The sequence below is a fragment of the Ptychodera flava genome, chromosome 14, assembly GCF_041260155.1.
Source record: "Ptychodera flava strain L36383 chromosome 14, AS_Pfla_20210202, whole genome shotgun sequence".
NCBI classification, from domain to species: Eukaryota; Metazoa; Hemichordata; class Enteropneusta; family Ptychoderidae; genus Ptychodera; species Ptychodera flava.
Window position 1 is genome coordinate 12,252,382 of NC_091941.1, and position 11,137 is coordinate 12,263,518.

The 11,137-nt window shown below is 35.0% G+C and overlaps 1 long non-coding RNA gene across 1 annotated transcript; it reads right to left on the reverse strand.

Annotated features, from left to right (window-relative positions):
* Positions 1-6,164: 6,164 nt before the first annotated feature.
* LOC139149376 (uncharacterized) lies at positions 6,165-8,162 on the reverse strand. The gene is made up of 2 exons (XR_011556107.1): positions 7,865-8,162; positions 6,165-6,715 (listed from the first exon to the last, which is right to left on the reverse strand). It is a non-coding gene; the product is annotated as an uncharacterized lncRNA (long non-coding RNA).
* Positions 8,163-11,137: the final 2,975 nt, after the last annotated feature.

Sequence of the window (11,137 nt, forward strand, 5' to 3'; positions counted from 1 at the left end):
ATATACCCACAAAGGAATACATTGTGTTGATGTACCTTTTGATAATGACTTTTGGTTATCTGTCAAAGAAAAGTTAACATTTTTTTTCCATCATTTTTATTATGCAAAATTAATTTCTGAAGTCTGTGATTAGTGCTTATTGAAAGAACTGAGCAAATGATGATGATAAACTGTGAAGGAAATTAAATTGGGCAGAAAAAGTGAAATCACTGCAAGCTGTATGGGTGGCAAGATTAGTGGAAAGTAAAAGACACGACATGGACCGCATTATCATGGTTGTACTTGTATCTTGTCAATAGCACAAATTTAGTACAGCAAAACACTCTAAAATAGTATTGTCCAAAATAGTAATGTACCTGCTTTACCAGTTTTCTACGTTAATGTTTTGAACGCTTGGTATGTGAATCACAGTGCAGACCGTGCAGATTGTCACTTCTTGCTTGACACGTCTAGGAAATGATGTTGTTTTACTCCATGGCTTTACAGACAATAATATTTGAGGTTTCTGCCAATGATAGTAAAATTTCCCTTGAACAAATTGACATGTAAGACACTATTCCATTCTCATACAAAAGCGTACAGAACCCCTATGTACCAGGCTTTTGGAATGATTTCATAATTTAAATGCAACTCCAAGAGAATAAAAAATCAACCTTATTTGGAAAAATGTGTATGATATTGGAAATGAACTTAAACTGAGAGAGTTCCAAAGAAAGCTTTTGTGCCGTCTACTTCCATGTAAAAAATATTTGCATTTTTGGAAGATAAAAGATACCATGCTGTGTTCAGTTTGCCAAGAACAATCTACAACCTCATCAGGAAATGCCCCAAATAATGGCAGATTAGTATCTTAACATAAACAGAGAGATTTTTAAATTGTTTGATTGCTGTAAGATGCTGGAATAAACCAAAAATGTTATTAAAAGATTTGTAGGGAAAGAAATTGAAATATCACCATCAAATATTATTTTCACACAGTGTAATGTAAGGGACCGTTCAGTTTTTACAGCCTGGGGGCCGGCAAAATCTTGTTGCCGGTTTTCAAAAAAATATAGACCCCCCTGCATTTTTTGTGAAAAAAGATGACCCCCCACCCTTTCTCAGACGAAAAAATTTGACGACCCCCCCCCCCCAGGCTGAAAAATAACCAAAACCCATATGTCAAATTTACCCACACAGTTTGGAGTTCAACTCCGGTACGCGGCACACTTTGTCCGTGTAGCAGAGATGCCAGTGCACAAACTTCTCAGCCACATCCATGCAAACGTCTGTTAATTAGGACAACTGTAAGGCAAATTTTAACTTCATTTCCATAGACAACTTATGTCCATCACACTGTTATGCAAATTCCCCTTTTTGTCTCAGTGCTACCATTCAGGGTCGCGAGCATGTAAATGGTCTTTCAAAGATGAGATAGGCACTTAACCAGATTGACCGCCGAAGGCAGCCCGCTGCTTATTGTTGTGGGTTGGTAAAGTCCAGGCTTGCCGGTAAAGAGGGTCATGGGTCACACGTTGATCATGGCCATTGCATGAAGTAAATCTATTTATTGTAGTTGCCTGCCGAAGGCGGCCCGCAGGTAAAGAGAGTCGACCATGGCCATGGCATAAAGTGTACTTTATTGTAGGTATTATGTTTTCGAAAATGTGGTGACCCCCCCTTTCCTTCCAGTGAAAAAGTGATGACCCCCCCTTTGCGGATTCAAAAATTACGATGACCCCCCCCCCCACACCATAAAAACTGAACGGTCCCTAAGTACCATTGCTGACATACATAGAAAATCTGTACAATTTTTAAATTTTAGTTGGATAATGGACTATCCATAAATTTTGGATTGCGAATGTAAATGTACCTATCAAGACGGTTTTCAAAAAAGAATTCAATGTAAGATACAATCTTCTTAAAGAGATGCACTTAAAAGTTGATATACTGCATGCTTTTGAGAGAATTAATAAATTAATGTAAAGAGCAGACTTGTTGTACATGGGGATTTTCCCCGTCAGTCGTGATGATATTTCACAATAAATGATAAATAAAATGAGCAAATTTGCAGAACAAAAAATTAGATTACAAGTATAAACCAAGCCAATGAGCTTGTATTGTATTTTACTTTCAACACTATAAATAAGTATGAAGGGTTTTTAAAATAACATTTGTGCTGTGTGGTACGTTTATATACCAGGGTGTTTTCAACAAGCATTTCATATGCATCTGGTTGTTAGTTAGTTTTATATATTTATATATATATATATATATATATATATATATATATATATATATATATATATATATATATATATATATATATATATATATATATATATATATATATATATATACAGTTTAAACTCATTGAGATGGAAATAAGTACAGCAATGGTGTATAGTTACATCATGCAAATGCAAAGAGTGGATCAGTATATGTTCTCTAAGATGGTGTCAGATGAATGAAGATTTGACATCAACAGGATGAGTTTATATCAATTATCATGTAGCAAAGCATGAACATCATCAAAAGCTCCATAAATGTTCTTCAGTTGTTAGCCAAGGGGACTGCTTTGGGGATTTGAAAATAATACAGTCAACTGCCTTGGCTCCCAAAGCAGTACTGATCAGATACCACCACATGTTACATGTAAAATTTCAGTTGAATCTTTGTGTTGGTTCTGTAGAAGAAGATTTACAAAGATTAAATAATGATTTTCACAAAATCCAATATGGCGGCCAAGGTAACGTGACCGCTAAGAATTTTATTTGTCAAGTTTAAAAGGCAAATTGCAAGCATGCCAAACACCAAATTTGGAGATGATTTGCCCTGTGTTTTTTGAATAGTAGAGATTTGTAGATTTTCATGAAATCCAATATGGCCACCAGGTTACCAGAATACCTATATCCTGTTATACACTCTGGTAAGCAGAATGGAACTGTTATTGCTACTGGATGGGAGATGAAAGTGAGCAGCTTGAACTGTTTTGAGGAGTGGGCACTTAAAGACTAAGGGCAGTTACAATTATGAAAAGCTTCATTTTCCTCTCCAAATTATAGGGTCACTCAAGGTCAAAAATATGTAATATGAGTATATCGGATGTGTTATATATATATATATATATATATATATATATATATACACACAATTTTACATATTTAAACCTTGACCTTTATATGCAAACACACACAAACATACACACATGAATTTTCAAGCTAACCTGTCTTGCAAGTTTGAAATTACTGATGCTATTACCAAAATCTGACTGAGATTGTACCTTAATTTGATTGGAATTACACCTGATAAAATTTTAAAAGTTTTCAACCTTCTTATGGCACGTTCCACATGAATTCTGACCCTTGCAATATTTCTGGAACGTGTAACTGCCTTTTTGCTCAGTACCTTTCCATGAGTAAAGGCAGGAATATTTAATGAGCATTTTTTTTTCAAAAGAAGGTGTCTGATGTTAAATCCTCTATCGGCCATTATATCATCCCCCTCCTCAAGTTTATCAAGAAATCCACTGCATTTAACTAAAGCCTGGTCAGATACACTACCACAGTATAATTTAGAAATAAAGGTTATTGCACCAGAAGGCATAATACCTACTAAAGCTTTAAATGTATTTGCATGTTTATAATTTGACCATGTCAATCTTTGTGCCATTGGACGAAATGGCTTTTCAACAAAAAATTCGGTACAGTCAATAATACAACGAGTATTTGGATATCTAGAAAAACAGTGGGGTAAGTTAGACTTAACTACATCTTGAGTTGGCCAAATTAACAAAAGAGAAAAACATTTATACAATAAATTTACCCAAGCAATAAAAATACGGCACACATGACTCTGGGAAATACCAAATAAAAAAGCAATGTGATATGTGTCATATCCTTTTCTAATTCTCACCAATGTTAATAAATATTCATCAAATAATGTTAAAATGTGCCTTTTTCTCCCTCTACCCTTTGCTGGTGTGGTCAACTTCCATTTCCCATCCCATAATTTAATTTTTTTTGCAGCAGGCTGTACCCAACTAAAAAAGGCCAATAGCAGAGCAATAGAAGGGAATCCTGTGTAGGAAAAACATGATTTATCATTTTGCATGATCTTGGTGGTAAATGAACTTCTGCCCAACCTATTTATTTCTGATTTTGTTGGGACGATCTTTGAACCACAGGTTTTACATGTCAAGGCATCACATACTTCTGTTCTAGAACATACTGTTGTTTGTGTTGCCTGCGACACAAATCTTGTTTGAGGTTGTTGTGCTGTTGATTGAGTTGTTTTGCTGTGAGATGTCCTGGTTTCCTGTAGAAATCCCAGTGTGGATTGATTTGTTTGATCTACTGCTTCTCTGTTTTGGTCAACTTCTTGAAAGGAACTCGAAGTGGAGACTGTGGAACACTCTGGTTATGTGTCACTTTCCCCAAAGACAACAACGCTTCAACAGCTACTATTTGGCTTGATGACATGTCGTTAGAGACATCTACTCTATTCGCTGGAAATGGATCTGGGAAGTCTTCAGTTGGTCCATTGAAGCCAATGAAATGCTACCATGTACAAGAGAAAAAAATATGGAAAATCCTAGTAATATTGTCATTTTCTGCAAATTTTCATTAAAGAATTTGACTTGCAAGTCATTTATAAGACTGGTTTTAGAAAAGTGCTGAAAAAAATCATCCCTAGGCATGTATGTACCAAATATCTAGTAGTAGTTTTGCAGATGTTTAAAGATTTTTTGACCAAAATGACAAAAATTGCATTAAAAATAGAAATATGCAAATTTCACCACAATTTTGGACAAATCAAACCAAATATACTCAGTGTAAACTACTTCCCAAATTTTAAAGCAGTTAGACATACAGTTTCAGAGGAGAGGATTTTTTTTACCAAAAACAGCAAAAAATGCCCCAAAATACAAATTTATGAAAATTTCACCACAAACTTTCAGTGAGGTCACTTAAAGTTTGAGGTGAAATTTGCATATTTGTATTTTGGGGCATTTTTTGCAGTTTTTGACCAACTTTAACCCAAGTATATTATGATATCAGACATGTGGTTTAAGAGGAGAAGGCAATTGTTGACAGACGTCGATGATGGACAACGACAGAAAATCAGCCTATATGATAAGCTTTGCGTCGCTGACAGTACCAGTGGAGCTAATAAAGTACATGAAATGCTAGATAATAGTTCCACAATTTGTCTACTTATTGTTTACATGATAGCCATTGGACAACATAAAAATGTTATTCTTTCAATTATTTTTATCTATGAAACTGTTGAATATGAGGAAAGAAGGGAACCAAATTAATTACAGATACCACCCTGTGTGCAGTGCAAACCACTGGAATAGACTTTCTACTTCTCCCAGAAATTTCAAATCCTCCAGTATTATTGAATGCAGCCTAGGATGTATTTCAGAAAGTAAGATGGTAGATCACTTCTTTTTATCATCATTTTTGCACTTTATTTAGCATGAGCAAAATCAAGAAAATGAGTGGTTGAGTTATTTTGTTATAATGAACATTGATCAGACCTTGATTTTAATTGAGTACATAGATGTATTTGAATTATTTACAAAGGTTATTTTATCAATTTGAGATTTCTTGAAATTTCTTTTTCTTTGAGTTGCTTTGAAAGTTATTGATTTACCCAATTCCATTCAGATCATCTTGATCAACACCAAAAATGGAAGAAATTTGTGAAAAAATTCAAATTTCTGTGAGATCTGTTCAAAATTTCTGTTGAGATCTGTAAAAATTAAGTTTCAAATTTGAAATTCTTTTGAAAATTTTGACGATATGTCAACATGAGAAATCCAAAAGTTCTCACTTTACCTAATTTCTGTTTAAATGTTCTTTATGAACAGCAAATATTGAAAGAAGTGCATGTAGAGTCTGAATTGTTGATATTTGTGCCAAGCAAAATTTGTTTTTATTGTATTTTAGAAATTCTTTCCATTTGAAATGACACAGGAATTGTGTTGTGATAGGATTGGCCAAGAAAATGACAGAAAAAGATTGAGGTAGATATGTACAAACGAGATACTATACATGATTATTATCCAATGATAAGAATCATATTTACATGTAAAACTACTGTCATAATTACACTTCGGGGAAATAAAAATTAATATGCTACCTGTGAGTATTACATTTGACAAAGACAGCAATACATTTATTTTGCCACATCCATACTTTTAATTCAAACTTCATTTACATGTCTCACCTTTGTTGAACATACAAATATGGAAAACATTAAAATGTCACATAGTTTAAGTCCATGTTGTCACAAATCAATATGTTTTGAAGACTGATGTCTGTTTTTAATCAGCTTCTGGCAACTACTAGTTTCTCAAATATGTTACAGCATTAGTAGACTATGAATGCCTTTCATCCAGTAATATTTATTGACTGGGGCATAAAAGCAGTGTCCAGTACTAACTTCCTTACACCTCATGCAAGTAATTTAGTCTTGAGATGTTTCTACATCTTTTGCTTACAAAGGAATGTATTCTAATTATCAATAGCTTAATCAGTCTACATCTGTGCATTTGTTGGCCAGTCAGACCTGTGTTCTACTAGCTCCCCTTCTTACACATTCAGCATATCTGTCAATGGAGGTATTGGTGCATCTCTGACATACGAAATGTAAAATGTTAAAGGTGTTTCATAGCTTACAAACAACCCATACCATCACCATCTTTCTGTCATCATGTCAGCTGAAGCTGTATAAAGAAAGAAATACAGGACAATTTCAAGACAAAGAATGCATTGATTTCCTTGCAGATTTGCACTTTTTCTCACTCTCTGATCCCCAAAATAGTTTTGGGCAAAAACAGTATATGAGATTTTTATACCATCTGCTTGTAGCTGGGGGAATCTTTCAGATAAGGTACAATTTCAAACCAGTTGTATTGGCGATCTGTTGTTTCAAATTCAAAATTTTACAGGCTAAAACATATGTGATTTCTAGAAAATGACAATATTCTCGGTACTGGGTAGTTCCCCATCTTAAAAGTCTGTACCTGCCACAATCAAACGTTTGCCAACTCTTTTCAATTCATTTCTACCTAAGGGAAAGTACTGAAAAAAGTGAGACAACTTGTCTTGGCAGTGAACACACCGTGCTTGGTATCATATCATTAGTAGACTATTTATTCCTCTGAGTACTTGCTACTAGTAATGTTAAAAACTACTTGGCAACATTTACAACCAAAGTGTTTGATAATTAAGACCACTGATATTACAGCATCTGGGACACAGTAATTGTCAAAATAATTAAGAATGAGTCATAAAATTGATCATTTATAGTGGACATATGTGGAGAAGTATTTATGATAAATAATCAACTTTTCTTCAGAAATATACGACCTGATTTGTTAATTCAGTACTAGCCTTCCCAAAAGTGTGCCGCTTGCTGTCCATGCAAAACATGCTTTTTAATTCCACTTATTTGTAATTCTAAAATGTTTTGTTATAATAATATCATCGATTATATGACCACTGAATTGTTCCTGCACAGACTGTATGTGTCTAATGTGTGAGCATGCATGTGTGTATTTTGAGAACATGAAAAAACAAAACAAAAACAGGACTTATGAGTGGGATAGATTTTATCGATAATTTACTAGGGGACCTGGGAATATGACATTAAACTGGTCCAATAATCATTTCAATTCAAGGTAATACATTACCACCAGGTCCTTAGGACATTTGTGATATACAAATTCAGGTAGGACCATCCTGAACCACTGGTGGTACCAGGTGTCCGGAATGGGTAAGGGTAAAAACCAGCGTAATCACCAGTAAAATATAAAATCATCCCCGAAATAAATCCAAACGATCACTACGTTGGAAAGAAGTTTTGTACTTGCCTGTCGTTCCGGTTATATTTTGTCATATTCCATGGATATCGACCCAGAACTGCAGAAGTTTCGTGATGATGCATCATACATACATGCGAACGTGTTACATTTTACATAAATACAGAGTTTCAATCTCAGCATGTCGTTATCAGTCACTACAAGCAAGCCTCACTGGCCTGGTACTCGGAAGTCTAGACCGCGTTGATTACTAGATCCACGAGTCTTCACACATGGAAACGAAACTTTCTTTGGTGCATGTTTCTCAGGCTCTCGTAGACTACCAACCCCATGACAAGTGTGAGCAATATGGCTATTTGACACCGTCGATGTATCGTTTAATAAGTCCATTGGCTAAAATAACGCCCAATAAGCCAGTACAACCAATCAACACCATCATGTAATACGTCATTGCATTGCTCCCAAGTAAACAATTTGATATCATATCAAGGTCACCATATACGATATCCATGGCTCTACATGACAGGGCTGAGTGTTACCGGCGTTATACGGCCTGCTACCATATAACGCCAGTAACACACAACCCTGCCATGCAGAGCTAATTCATGGCCAGACATGACAAATTTAGAGAAATTTCTCTTATATTCACTGACTTTTTGGTCGGTTGTTTGTTTTTCTTTCTTAGAATCGTCACAATATGACAACCGTGACTTCTCCGCTAGATCGCCAAACTGGCAGCTATAGGTGCGAGTTGTTCTGTGCGGCCAAGCAGTACAGACACGGAAGTGATGACAATGGCAAGTTCGCATCAAGCTAGTAATCCTAAAAATTGTTTTGCAAAGATATGCAGCCTATTAAAGTGCTGTACAGCACTGCGGCTCGAGGTTTTGCTAGGCTAGTGGGAGTAAAGGTGAATGTCAACCCCTTCTCGCAAACCGACCGATATTTACTTTCTGTGTTGTTGTTAAACAATGAAGATGTTAGAAGCGACGGCAATGCAATAAATTAAAAAACATAGGCAGCATAATTTTAAATACATAAACGGCAACGTAATTAATCAGACATACGTTTGTATCACATGAAAGGGAAAAATTTGAAGTACACTATTTTGTGAAATTCAAAAAAACTGAAAAAAAACAACAAAGCCTACCTACAATCTACATGCACGAGCCACCGCATGCACGCGCACTACCTGCCACGATCGTAGTAGAAATATCGGGAAAGGAAAAACAAAAAAAAAACAAAAAAAAAAACTTTTGGATCTGAAATTGCGTAATCTTTCAATAGTATATCATTTTCATCAAAATAAAAACGATACATACCTTTGAACACACAAAATGATGTGCTTTGATAGTCATTTCTGATGCTGTTCTGCCGCAAGCTTGTATCCAACGCCGACACTTTTCAGGCTGCGTTTTTGGCTTTGGAAATTGTATAAACCAAACATGATTCATGCTTTTCCTACATCGGTATCTGCTGTCACTGCGACATTTACCCCAAGAACAACGTTGGGTAACCATAACTGCTCCAGCTGGATGGAAACGCCCACACAAACTTTACACTTTGCATAAGGTCGGCAAAGGTCGTGCGTACATATGTACGTTCACACTACACCATGACATGACATGACATGACACACGTTGCTTTGTTTGTACCGTGATATTATGACGTCATATTTTATTCCGGGTTTCAACCATTGTTGTGGAAATTTTTATCGTTTGTAAGAACTACCATGCCATTTGCCAACCGTTTTGACGGGGAACAATACTGTAGGTCATCATGTTCATTAAACAAGGCACATTTCGTCCACAAAAACAGCCAAGAAAAATCTGGTAACATCAATCCTCGTGGTCAAACATGGATATCGTTATCGTTATAAAATTCAAATATCAAAGGATCAAATTCAACTACAGTATAATCATAATTTTGAAGATAAATGAGCTTATTATCGATTTCTGTGTGTCTAGCCAAAGGTACCAACTAGACGCTCTAACTTGCCAACCCAATAATAACACTGTATGTATGTATGTATGTATGTATGTATGTATGTATGTATGTATGTATGTATGTATGTATGTATGTATGTATGTATGTATGTATGTATGTATGTATGTATGTATGTATGTATGTATGTATGTATGTATGTATGTATGTATGTATGTATGTATGTATGTATGTATGTATGTGATCAAGTTATGTATGTCATATACGCAAATGTATATCGTAAGGTCATATACACAATGTCATACTTAGGTTTTACTCACGCTCTATGAAAATATGCTACGCAAAGGTTTCTGGGAATTCGAATGTCGTGTGACACAACAGTATGCCAATACGGTTTTGTCTAAATGATCCGTCTCGACCCTGGATAATCGCTCCGAGGGTATTAGTTCAAAATTGTCTGTCTAATAATAGATCGACCTGCAATAAACACATCGAAACCAATTATTGCTGTGACTTATCTGATACATCTTCTTCTTCGATAGGCAGTATCTATGGTTACCATTGATGTCAAGACAACGTTAGATTGTCCGAGCATATCATTATATCCCGGTTCGTATCAACCAACACACATCACGATAGCATGTTAGTCGACATACGAAACGTTCGTTCTTAAATAAATATCAGAAATACACATTTCGCAGTAAAGAAAGTAACCTACCATTTTCACGTGCTTTCTCAGTGCGTTTCCAAGGAAACTAGAGTTACTTGAATTTCAGCCTGCTCTTGTAGTCAGCACAACAACAGACTTTTGAAGACTTGTTGTATACGTTTCAAATCCTTTCATTCAGCAGTACTCACTTGACCAAAGTTGTATTGTCAATCTAACAGTATTTCTCGTTTATTTCTTGAATACACACGCAACAGTTGTCAAGGTGTGTATTTATCGTATATATGTTATTGGTAAAAGAGCAAATGTTATTAATTAGGTTGAGTCTGCCCTTATAGCCAGCATAGCAACAGATTTATATATATATATATATATATATATAATATATATATATATATATATTATATATATATTATATATATATATATATATATATATATAATATATATATATATATATATATATATATATATATATCCCGTTCAGAGGTTTCTGTAAACATAACCCTTGCACAACTTCGGCTCTACGGTCATTGTTGTAAACATTTTTGTATATTACTTATGGTTGATATATTTTAGAGACCAACAACTGCTGTCATCACTACTGTTGTAATAGATACCTGGTTTCATATTCATTCCTGGTTGTAGCACATTCACGAAAGGGTAAAAAATCTTATCCAACAACAAAAGGAACGAATGGCGTGCAAACAGATG